The following is a 13,124-nucleotide window of genomic DNA, read 5'->3' as shown; positions in this document are numbered from 1 at the left end:
ACTCTTTTAATTTTTGCTTGTCTGAGAAGCTTTTTGTCTCTCCTTCTCTTGCTGGGTTGGGTGTACTGTATTGTAGGGTTTTTCCTCTTTGACTGTTGTAAATATATCACTCCCCTCTCTTTAGGCCTGAAATGTTTGTGCTGAAAAATATCTGAAAGCCTTAGGAGAATTCCCTTTGCTGTGACCCCGCTGCTGCTTTTTTTTTTTTTTTCCTTTTTGCTCTTGCTGCCTTTAAAATTCTCTCTTTATCTATCTTTTGGAAGGGATTAGGCTTTGCAGGAGAAGGCAGTGGCACCCCACTCCAGTACTCTTGCCTGGAAAATCCCATGGACAGAGGACCCTGGTAGGCTGCAGTCCATGGTGTCGCTGAGGGTCAGATACGACTGAAACGACTTCGCTTTCACTTTTCGCTTTCATGCATTGGAGAAGGAAATGGCAACCCACTCCAGTGTTCTTGCCTGGAGAATCCCAGGGACGGGGGAGCCTGGCGGGCTGCCGTCTGTGGGGTCGCGCAGAGTCGGACACGACTGAAGTGCCTTAGCCTTAGCGTAGGCTTTGCAGGTGCCCGTGGGATGTTAGACAGTGTTGCAGCTCACCAAGGTTGCCGTCACTCCAGTATGATGCTTTCTGCTGCTTGCTCAGCTACTCAGTCGTGTCTGACACTCTGCAACCCCATGGACTGTGGATCTTGCCAGGCTCCTCTTTCCATGGAATTTTTTCAGGCAAGAATACTGGAATGGATCGCCATTTCTCCCTCCAAGGGATCTTCCCGACTCAGGTATCGAACCTGAGTGTCTGGAGTCTCCTGCATTGGCAGGCAGATTCTTTGTCACTGTACTTCCTGGGAAGTTCATCTGTGGGCTATCCTGATGACTCAAGACTATAAAGAGTCTGCCTGCAATGCAGGGGAACCAGGTTTGATCCCTGGGTTTGGAACACCCCTTGGAGAAGGGAATGGCTACCCACTCCAGTATTCTTGGAGAATTCCATGGACAGAGGAGCCTGGTGGGCTTAAAGTCCATAGAGCCCAAACATTTGGGACTGAACAGCTAACTCTTTCTTTACATTTTTTCTTTGTCTTTTGCCATTTTGATTTTGATATGTGTTAGTATGGATTTCTGTACATCTTTGGGTACATCTTATTGGGGACTCTCTGTGATCCCTGTATCTGAATATGTTTCCTTCTTCAGATTTGGGATGCTTTCAGCCATAATTTCATCAAATACATTTTCTACACTTTTCTCTCTCTGTGCTCTTACGAGACCCCTATAATACAATGTTAATATGTTTAACATTACCCCAGAGGTCCTGAATCTTATCCTTTTTTAAAATGTTTTTCTCTGATAATGAATGATGTTGAGCATCTTTTCATGTGTTTGTTAGCTATCTGTATGTCTTCTTTGGATAAATGTCTATTTAGTTCCTTGGCCCATTTTCTGATTGGGTCATTTATTTTTCTGGAATTGAGCTGCAGGAGTTGCTTGTATATTTTTGAGATTAGTTGTTTGTCAGTTGCTTCATTTGCTATTATTTTCTCCCATTCCGAAGAAAATTAATCATCATATCACCTAAAAAAAATAAAAAAATGTTTTCTTTTGGTCTTCTGATTGGATAATTTCCATTATTCTGTCTTCCAAATCATTTATATGTAATTTTGTGCCGCCTAATTGCCTGTTAATTCCTCTAGTGTATTTTTCATTTCAGTAGTTGTCTTCTTCACTTCTGGTTTTTTTTTTTTTAATAGATTCTGGTTCTTTGTTAAAATTTTCATTATGTTCATCTGTGCTTTTCCTTAGCTCATTTAACACTGAGCTTTGATCTCTTTATTGGGTATATTATTTATCTCTGTTTTATTAGGGTATTTCTAAACACTTTTTTTTTACTTTCATTTGAAACATATTCATGTCTTTTCATTTTGTTTTACTTTCTCTGTCCCTGTGAAATTAGATGAAACAGTCTAAAGGTGTATACTTGTATGCGAGAATGTCTCTGTCATTTGTATGTGTATAGTGGCTTTGGTGAGAGCTGGATCTGAAATGAGCATGGGTCTGTCTTCACCAAGGTGCGCTTGCAGCCTTGGCGGGTGGTAGGGATGGAATTGAAGTGGATAGAGGAAGAGCCAAGTCAGACCTTGCCTTCTCCTATCCTCAGTGACCGTCACTTCTCTGTGAAGGTGGATTAAGGGCTAGAGCAAGAACCCTGAGAGTTGGGCTTCTCTTGGGTGTTTTGGCAGTTTCTACTTTGATTTGGGGCATGGCCAAGGCCTGAGGGCTTGTGGCTCTCTTTGTTGCTGCTTTCGCTTTTTCTCTTGTCTGCATCCCTTGGCTAGAGGCTGGTTGGGTCTAGAAGGGTTGATGCCACACTTCTGAGCTGACTTCAGTCCACCCAAATGTGTGCGGGAAAATGTGCTCCTGGAGCTAGTTTCACTCCCTCCTGAGTGTGTGCACTGAAGCCTGTGCTTGCAGTGGTTGCCTTGTCCTGATTTGGGCTCCAAGCCAACCCCATTCCCTCCAAGTATGCACATTTTTATTGGCAGTTGCAGGCTCTACCTTACTGAAGAATAGTGCCAGAACAAGAGGAACCAGAACTGGAGCCTAGGGACACACTGGGGCAGTTTTGGCCAGCCAACCAGAACCCCAGGCAGTTTTCAGTAGTGATTTCCTTGTAGGGAGTGAGAGCCCCAAGTCTGTTTGACACTGTTCTTGAGTAAAGTCTCAGTTTGTTACAGCTCTTCAGTAAGTCCTACTATTTTTAAAACCAGCTTAAGAGGGCTTGCTTCCCAGTATTTGGTGTCTCAGGATTGGAGTGCTTAATATGTGGCTGAAACCCTTTGCTCTTCAGGGAGGATCCTCAAGCCTATAATATCTCCCCTTCTCTTCTCTGTAGCCCTATAGGGGTTTGAGTTCCAATCAGATCACTTCTCTCTTCCTGTAGGATTCTGTGTGGATCGTTCTTTACAGTTGTGATCACAGAGGTGCTGTCTTTCTAGTGTCTAAGCTGATTTCAGCAAGAGTGGCTCTGTGTAGTTGTAATTTTGATGTGTTCATGAAGGAAGTTGAACCCAGTGTCCTCCTACTCTACCATCTCCATCTCTCCTTAATTACAGTAATTGTGTGTTCTCTTTTATCTGCAAATGTGTATTTTTTTGATGTATTTTTTATTTTATTTTTTATATATTTATATGAATTTGCTTAGTTTTTTAAAGAACTTAAATTTCTCTTTCTAATAAACTATGTTCCCATTTTACTTATTTTTAATACTTTCTGTTTTTTTGGACAATTATTGATTTAAAGAAATATTGTTATTTAGTACAAGAGATTCCATATAACCTGCATCCATTTTCCCCTGTTGTTAACACCCTATACTAATATACTACATTTGTTAACAATTACTGGACCAAGACTCACACATTATCATTAACTAAAGTCTTTACTTTATTCAGATTCCATTAGTTTTTACCCAATGTTCTTATTTTTTCCTGGATCCCATACAGAATACTATATTATGTTTGGTCATATGTTTGCCTAAGTGCCTCATGATTCTGATAGTATCTAAATTTCTCTGTTTTTGATAACCTTTTTAATTTGATGAGTAATGGTTAGATATTTCATAAAGTATCTCTCAATTGAGATTTTTCATTTTTTTTAATGATTAGACTGAGATTAAAGATATTGGGGAGGGATACCGAAGAGGTTGAAAGGCCATACTCATCATCTTAAATCAAGGATACACATATCACTATGAATGCTAATTTTGATCAACTGCTTGAGGTAATGTAAATGTAAAGTTACATTTTTTTCAAGTTACTCTTTTTTTTTCCTTGCCTTTTTGTATATATACTGCACTTTTTGAAAATAAATATATAGAGCTCACAATTAAAGGATAGGGGTTATGTTCTACTTCCTTGAGCGTAGAATATATAGATACATTTTTGGAAATTTTTTGGCATGGAAAATTTTCCTAATCTCTTACCTATTGAATATATTTATTTAGTCTGGTTTATATTCTAATACTGTTTCATTATATTTCTCAAATTGTCACTAGCCCCTAGCGGTTGTTAAATCCAGCCAGACAAACATCTTTTGGTTTAAGGGTCTGGGAATAATTCTTTACAAATCCTAGCAAAAGCCCTCTGGGCTATTGGCTTCATCGTCTGTGATTGATGATCCAGCTCTCAGTGTCACCCTCCTTTTTTGGTGAAAGCTAGCATGTATGTAGAAGTGAGTATACGTATCAGTCTGGTTTTTTGCTTAAAGTTTAAATCATCTGGTAGAATTCTTTCACTTTTCACTGTCCCTTTAATCCAAGCTCACGCTATTTCTGCTAGTATAATATTTTCATGAACCTTGCAGGTCTTCTTTGTAACTCCATGAAACATGAATCTTCTCCACTGACCTTTTCTGGGTATTCCTATCTCTATCCTTGGATTCTTCAGAGATAACTGAGAGGATTTATACCTGGGGAAGGAAATGGCACAACCCACTCCAGTGTTCTTGCCTGGAGAATCCTAGGGATGGGGGAGCCTGGTGGGCTGTCATCTCTGGGTTCGCAGAGTCGGACATGACTGAAGCGACTTAGCAGTAGCATACCTGCCTAATCTCTTCCAAGAACCTTCGGTGTGAATACTCTAATCTTTTAATTGTTCTGCAACACTAGCAAAGGTTTGTCCAGAAACCCTCTTAGCACATTGGCCTGAAAGTGACTCTCCTAATTACAGCATTTTCTGCAATCTGGATAGACTGAGAATTTTCCAAATGATCAAATTCTGGCTCTTTTTTAAAATTTATTTTAAAGTCCTTCCTTCAAATTAAATCTTTTTTCTTAACATTTTTTACAAGCAGTAAAAAGAATCTAGGCCTTCCTTCAGAACTTTACTTGGAAATCTCAGTTAAATAGTTCAGTTCAGTTTTTACAAGTTACATATTCAGGGCACACTTCAACTGAGCTTTCTGCCACTACATAACAGGTTACCTTCCTTCCAGTTTTCCATAACATATTTTCATGTCAGCCCTCCCTGGGAGTATCTTTTTCATCTATATTTCTAGTAAGTTTGTTAAGAACACTTTAGGTATTTTTGGAGATCATATGTTTTATCTACCATGTTCCTCACACCCTTCTAAGCCTCCACTAGCCAAGTCTTTAATATCTACATTACTAATAATAGTCTGTTGAAGGCAGTCTGGGCTTTGTCAGTCATACTCCTCAGATGCCTTTCATCCTCTCATTATAAAATTCTAAATGAACTTTCAAGCCCACATCTTTACATATTAAGCAGCCCCATCTTCGTACTAAACTCTGGTTTAGTTTGTTACTGGTGTGGAAAACTACTGCATACTTGGTGGCTTAAAGCTATTCAAATCTGTTATCTTGAACTAGCGATCAGAATACTGAAACGAAAATCACTTGGCAAGCTGATGGTATCAGCTGGACAGCGTTTCATTCTGGAGGAATGAAAATCTGTTTTAATGCTTTTTCCAGATTCTGGAGACACCTGTATTCCTTGACTCATGGGACCTTTCTGTCTTCAGATACAACAATGGCTAGTCCAGTCCTTCTTATATCATATCCCTCTGACACAGACTTTGACTCATCCATCTCTCTCTTCAACATTTTTAGGGCCTTTGTGATTTATTTGGGTCAACTTGAATAATCCAGGAAAATTTCCCTATTTTATTATTTGTTGATTAAAATCCTAAATTCCATTTGCAATTATAATTCCATTTTGCTACATAACCTGGCATACTGATAGATTCCAATGATTAGGACATAAAAATATTTGAAAGACTATTATTAATTATATCACATATTATTTATTGTGTTATTTTACATTTCACATTTCAAATGTTCATTGGTGATATATAGAAAAATAATTGAATTTTATATATCAATACTGTATTCTACAACTTTGTTATACTTGCTTATTAGTTACAAGAGGTTTTTTGTTTGAGTCTTTGGGATATTCTACATGAATGATTATGTCATCTACAAAGACAACTTAATTTTTTTCTTCCTTTTCATGCCTTATTACACTACCTAGAACTTCAAATATAATGCTGAATAGGAATTTTGAGACAGGAAATCTTTATCTTGTTCCTGATATTGGTGGGGGTGGGGAGAATGCAGTTTCTTACATTACATATAATGTAGGTACAGGTTGTTATGTGAGGCAGTTCTCCAGTATCCTTAGTTTGCTTACTTTTAGTCATAAATGATGTTTGATTTTGTTACATGCTTTTCCTGTATCACTTGATATGATTGTATGATTTTCTATCTTTTCTGTAGATGTAAAGGATTAAAATAATTGATTTTGAGATGTTTAGCTAATCTTGCTTAGCTTGAAAGAGCCCACTGAATATACTACATAGCTCTTTTTATTCTTTTTAAAATTTAACTTACTAATTTCTTATTGAGGGCATGTATACCTATTTTCATGAGAAATATTGTTGTAGATTTGCTTTACTATAATTTGCTTTATTATACAGATTTGCTTTATTCTTTTTTGTATTTTTAGGATTGGAGTAATGCTAATAGGATATTAATATAATTCTGACTTACAGAATGAGTAACATTTATGGGTGGAACTTCAGCCATAATCACATGAGCCAATTCTTGTAATGAATGTTTTCTTATCTATTTATCTATATCCTAGTGGTTTTGTTTCTCTGGAGAACCCTAATAATATATAGAATATACCTAGGTGTGGATTTGATAATATTTCTTATATTTTATTATCTTAGCTTCCAGGACATGTGACTTGGTGTTATCATTGATGTTTCAAAAGTTTTGGCCATTATCACTTCAAACGTATTTCTAGTCTAGTCTCTTTTATTCTCCTTCTTGCATTCCAGTTATTCATATGTTATGCCTTTTGAAGTTACTCCACAGTCCATGGATAGTCTAATGACCTCTTTTTATTTTTTTCTCTTTGTATTTCAGTTTGGGGAGTTTCTATTGACCAATATTTATCCTCAATGATATTTTCCTCTGGTGGGTTCAGTCTGTTAATGAGCCTAACAAAGACATAGTTCATTTCTGTTTTTGGTTTTAGATTTTTAGCATTTTCTTTTGGCTTTTTTTTGAGTTTCCATCTCTCTCCTTATACTAACTCATTCTTGTCTGTTGTCTGTTTTCTATTACAACCCTTAATATATTTACCATAGTTATTATGTATTCCTTTTCTGATAATTCTGAAACCTTTGTCGTATATGATCTCTTCCAGATTCTTTGTCTATTCAAGGCAGTATTATTTTTTGCTTTTAACATTTTTAGTTGAAAGGCAAACATGATTATTAGTTAATATATAGAAACTTAGATAAACAGACCTTTGCTGTGAGGCTTTATTCTGATAAGGCTAAGATTGTGCTGTTTCATATTTTCTATAGCTGTAGATGCCAAGGGTTTCAAATTAGTCTGATGTCTAGTGTTTTATCTCCCCTGAATCTTTGGATTTCCTTAAGACCTCCTCTCAGTGTGTGTGTGTGTGTGTGTGTGTGTGTGTGTGTGTGTGTGTGTGTGTGTGTGTGTGTTTTGCATCTTAAATACTTTTTCAATTAATCCAACATTATTTTAATTGAGTTTTATTTGGCTCCTGGTAATACGTGATAAAGGGTGGGCTTTCTTCAGCTCTCTAAATTTCTAACTTTCAGTGAGCCAGTGTTCCTGGGGTGTAACCCCTCTTCTTAGGCTAAATATGAGAGCTAGAGAAACTGAGGTTAGACAACATCCCTTACCTCATGTCAAATAAACCTTTCTTGTAGAGAATCTTCTGGGTGTATTTCACAATGGTTATGTTTTCTCTCCTTGTGCCAGAGTTTGTAGGGGACCTTTCTTAGCTGTTTATGTTGAAATTTTGGTAGATCTGGTTATATAGACATAGATATTTACCTGACATACATACATGCACATATATGACTAAAAGTCGAAGAGCAGATTGACATTGCTGAAGCTCATATGGTTAAACCATCCCACACTCAGCTTCCAGCAACTTACAGACAGTACCGTTTGTGTTCCTATCAGTTTACTGTTCTACCACCTTCTACTCCAGGTAAGGGGATCTTGACTATACTTTTGTTCACCTGCCTCTTCAGATTTGAGGGTAGTAGTTTTCCTGCAAACGCAGTTTTGTGATGAGTCGAAGAAAAGTCTGTAACTTTTGTTTGTTCTGCTGTTTATTTGCTGTAATAAAGGACTGACAACATCCAAACTCATTATGTGTTTAGGGACACAGATTTATTAATATTAGTGTTTTATTCTAATGCCACTCTGTTAGCAGAATTCTTTGGGATTAAGTTAGTATTTAAACTTAAGAATTTCAACTAGTACCAGTTTTATCTAGGTTTCAAAAAAGGTAAAGGTTAAGAAATAACAGCATTTATTGTGTCAGAATAAATGATATATCATGATTCCAAGAAACAACTTTTGCCCTCCAGTTTCTTCTTGATCACAGGTTGATCTGAATGTGAGTTACTTCCTCCACTCAGGGAAATCTTTAACTTAGGGAGTTATTTAAGCATATATACCTAGTCACACAGTTCCTTCAGATAATGTAACTTTCTTTCACGGGATTCACTCAGCTCTCTTAGAAGTGTTATTAGCCTCCACCCTCTGAAACACCTCTATCTCATCAATATAAGATATCCTTTACTCAATAATGAGTTTGGTATATAGTTTCAAATAGATTTTCCTGTGTCATGTATCTGGTATAGGTAAATCCTCCAAAATATTTTGGAATTAATATCGAAAGGGGCTTTGACTAAGTATCAAATCTGGAGACATTTCTGAAGCTAGAAAAGGGCAGAAAACCAGCTCTTGATCATGTCCTTCCATATTAGTTTCTATTCCAAATATTTTCTTCTGAGAATGTTATTGACTGCATTGAAGGTACAAGACAATGGAATAGCATCCTCAGTCTACAGAGAGGAAAATATTTCAATCAATCTATTAATATTTTTACTTTTTAAACTAAGATATTACTTGCTTTCAATTTTTGGTCAGTAAATAGGGAATCTACTATAATATATATTTCACTTTATTTTATCTAATGTATCATAAATACTAAAACCCAAATTTTCAGTTCAGTACAGTTCAGTCACTCAGTCGTGTCTGACTTTTTGCGACCCCATGAGTCGCAGCATGCCAGGCCTCCCTGTCCATCATCAACTCCTGGAGTTCACTCAGACTCACATCCATAGAGTCAGTGATGCCACTAGCCATCTCATCCTCTGTCGTCCCCTTCTACTCCAGCCTCCAATCCCTCCCAGCAGCAGAGTCTTTGCCGATGAGTCAACTCTCCGCATGAGGTGGCCAAAGTACTGGAGTTTCAGCTTCAGCATCATTTCTTCCAAAGAGGTCCCAGGGCTAATCTCCTTCAGAATGGACTGGTTGGATCTCCTTGCAGTCCAAGGGACTCTCAAGAGTCTTCTCCAACACCACAGTTCAAAAGCATCAATTCTTCGGTGCTCAGCTTTCTTCACAGTCCAACTCTTACATCCATACATGAACACTGGAAAAACCATAGCCTTGACTAGACGGACCTTTGTTGGCAAAATAATGTCTCTGGTTTTCAATATGCTGTCTAGGTTGGTCATAACTTTTCTTCCAAGGAGTAAGCTCCTATTAATTTCATGGCTGCAATCACCATCTACAGTGATTTTAGAGCCAATAAATAAGTAAAGTCTGACACTATTTGCACTGTTTCCCCATCTATTTCCCATGAAGTGATGGGACCAGATGCCATGATCTTCGTTTTCTGAATGTTTAGCTTTAAGCCAACTTTTTCACTCTCCTCTTTCGCTTTTGTCAAGAGGCTTTTTAGTTCCTCTTCACTTACTGCCATAAGGGTGGTGTCATCTGCATATCTTAGGTTACTGATATTTCTCCCAGCAATCTTGATTCCAGCTTGTGCTCCTTCCACCTCAGCGTTTCTCATGATGTACTCTGAATATAAGTTAAATAAGCAGGGTGACAATATACAGCCTTGACTCCTTTTCCTATTTGGAACCAGTATGTTGTTCCATGTCCAGTTCTAACTATTGCTTCCTGACCTGCATATAGGTTTCTCAAGAGGCAGGTCAGGTGGTCTGGTATTCCCATCTCTTTCAGAAGTTTCCACAGTTTATTGTGATCCACACAGTCAAAGGCTTTGGCATAGTCAACAAAGCAGAAATAGATGTTTTTCTGGGACTCTCTTGCCTTTTTGATGATCCAACGGATGTTGGCAATTTGATCTCTGGTTCCTCTGCCTTTACTAAAACCATCTTGAACATCTGGAAGTTCATGGTTCATGTATTGCTGAAGCCTGGGTTGGAGAATTTTGAGCATTACTTTACTAGCATGTGAGATGAGTGCAATTGTGTAGTAGTTTGAATATTCTTTGGCATTGGCTTTCTTTGGGGTTGGAATGAAAAGTGACCTTTTCCAGTCCTGTGGCCACTGCTGAGTTTTCCAAATTTGCTGGCATATTGAGTGCAGCACTTTCACTGTGGGTCCCTAAATGGGAAACCTTAAAAAAGATGGGTTAGCTTTGGGGTGGGAAACTAAGATGGCACCTGGCGGAAGAGATAGGGGTGTGGTCTGTGTTACAGTTTTTGATTGGCTCTCTTGATTTCCGTGCATGTGGACAGTGCGTGATCACCATAGACTCCTATTATAATGAAGGCACATGACGATTTGACCTTTACCGAGATTGGTGCAACTATGGCATATTACAATTTGACCTTTAACGTGATTGGTGCAACTATGGCACACGACGATTTGACCTTTAACGCGATTGGTGCAACTATAGAAAGGTCCTCCCAAAATCCCCCTGCTTGCCTATATAAACCAAGAGTTTGTGACAATAAAGCAGAACTGCTTAGACGGAACCCCTGTCTCGTCTGATTGTCTCTCGCTCGCCAAGGGGCTGTGTTGGTGGAGAGCAGGCTCACCTCTCCTCGGGACCCCTCGGCTTTGCTGAGGGAAGTTCCACTGCCTCTCTCTTTCTGTGGAGCACCCCCCGCATTTCACAGCATCATCCTTCAGGATTTGAAAGAGCTCAACTGGAATTCCATCACCTCCAGTAGCTTTGTTCGTAGTGACGCTTTCTAAGGCCCACTTGCCTTCACATTCCAGGATGTCTGGCTCTAGGTGAGTGATCACACCTTCATGATTATCGTTATCATGAAGATCTTTTTTGTACAGTTCTTCTGTGTTTTCTTGCCACCTCTTCTTAATATCTTCTGGTTCTGTTAGGTCCAGACCATTTCGGTCCTTTATCGAGCCCATCTTTGCATGAAATGTTCCCTTGGTATCTCTAATTTTCTTGAAGAGATCTCTAGTCTTTCCCATTCTGTTGTTTTCCTCTATTTCTTTTCATTGATTTGCAGAGGAAGGCTTTCTTATCTCTTCTTGCTATTCTTTGGAACTCTGCATTCAGATGCTTATATCTTTCCTTTTCTCCTTTGCTTTTCACTTCTCTTCTTTTCACAGCTATTTGTAAGGCCTCCTCAGACAGCCATTTTGCTTTTTTGCATTTCTTTTCCATGGGAATGGTCTTGATCCCTGTCTCCTGTACAATGTCAAGAACCTCCGTCCATAGTTCATCAGGCACTCTATCTATCAGATCTAGTCTCTTAAACCTATTTCTCACTTCCCCTGTATAATCATAATGGATTTGATTTAGGTCATACCTGAATGGTCTAGTGGTTTTCCCTACTTTTTTCAATTTCAGTCCGAATTTAGCAATAAGGAGTTCATAATCTGAGCCACAGTCAGCTCCTGGTCTTGTTTTTGCTGACTATATAGAGCTTCTTCAACTTTGGCTGCAAAGAATATAATTAGTCTGATTTTGGTGTTGACCATCCGGTGATGTCCATGTGTAGAATCTTCTCTTGTGTTGTTGGAAGAGGGTGTTTGCTATGACCAGTGCATTTTCTTGGCAAAACTCTATTAGTCTTCGCCCTGCTTCATTCCATATCCCAAGGCCAAATTTGCCTGTTATTCCAGGTGTTTCTTGACTTCCTACTTTTGCATCCCATTCCCCTATAATGAAAAGGACATCTTTTTTTCAGTTACTAAATTAATTTGTGTTCTTAATTTCCTTCTTTTGCTTCTGTAAAATTTGGTTTTCTTGTCTTGTCTATTTGTTTTCTTTAATTGGAAACAGATTTTTATCTTCTGTCTGAAAGTTTGTCACTCTTTAGTGGCTTGGTTTTTGATTTTTTTCCAGTTCTTTGTATTTCATTATATTATTCCAGTTTCCTAACAATTGCTGAGAGAGGAAATGTTCTACTTTTCCTCAGAATCTAGAACAAAGAATGCAGGCAGGCAGTCCCCTGCTGAGAAGCTATAAAGAAGTCTTCCTAATTTGAGATACTTTTGTATTACCCACCTTACAAAGCAGGAAAGATAGCACAACTGTTCTGCCCTGTCACAGGAGGTGACAGCTAATTGGACTTGGAAAATTTGGGGACAGTTCACAGAACTTATTATTGGTTTAAATGTGTGGTTCTTTAGTCACTAAGTCATGTCTGACTGTTTTGTCACCCTATGGACTGTAGCCCACCAGGCTCCTCTGACCGTGAGATTTCTCAGACAAGAACACTGGAGTGGATTGCCATTTCTTTCTCCAGGGAATTTTCCCAACCCAGGGGTTGAACCTGTGTCTCCTGCTTTGGCAGGGAAGTTCTTTACCATTGAGCCTCCGGGGCTATAAATAGTGGGATCAATGATTATTTAATTGATGGCAGTTCTCTTACAGCAGCAACCAAGTAACTTGCATAACTTTGTTACCAAGCCAAATTGGGTATGCTGGTCCTCATTCAGTAAAGCCTAGTTACTGACACTGGGTTGTGGTATAGGAAAGTGCAGTGTTTATTGCAGGCACTGTACAAGAAAGCTAGACACCTCATGCTCTACAAAACCCAAACTCTTCCATGAGTTTCAAGGAAGCATTTTTAAAGGCAAGGTGAGAGAACGGAGTCCGAGGATATGTGGTCAACTCATGTACAGTTTTCTCAGTGGTTGATGGTGAGGTAACAGGGGGAGCGTTACAGGGTTTAACATTATGATCTTCAGACTCTAGCCAGTTGAGGGGTTGCATGTTCATGGTCATTATGTAGTTAACTTCTTCCATTTGGTGGGGGCTT

This window comes from Budorcas taxicolor, chromosome 3 (assembly GCF_023091745.1).
Source record: "Budorcas taxicolor isolate Tak-1 chromosome 3, Takin1.1, whole genome shotgun sequence".
Lineage (NCBI taxonomy): Eukaryota > Metazoa > Chordata > Mammalia > Artiodactyla > Bovidae > Budorcas > Budorcas taxicolor.
Note: the sequence above shows the minus strand (reverse complement) of the source record.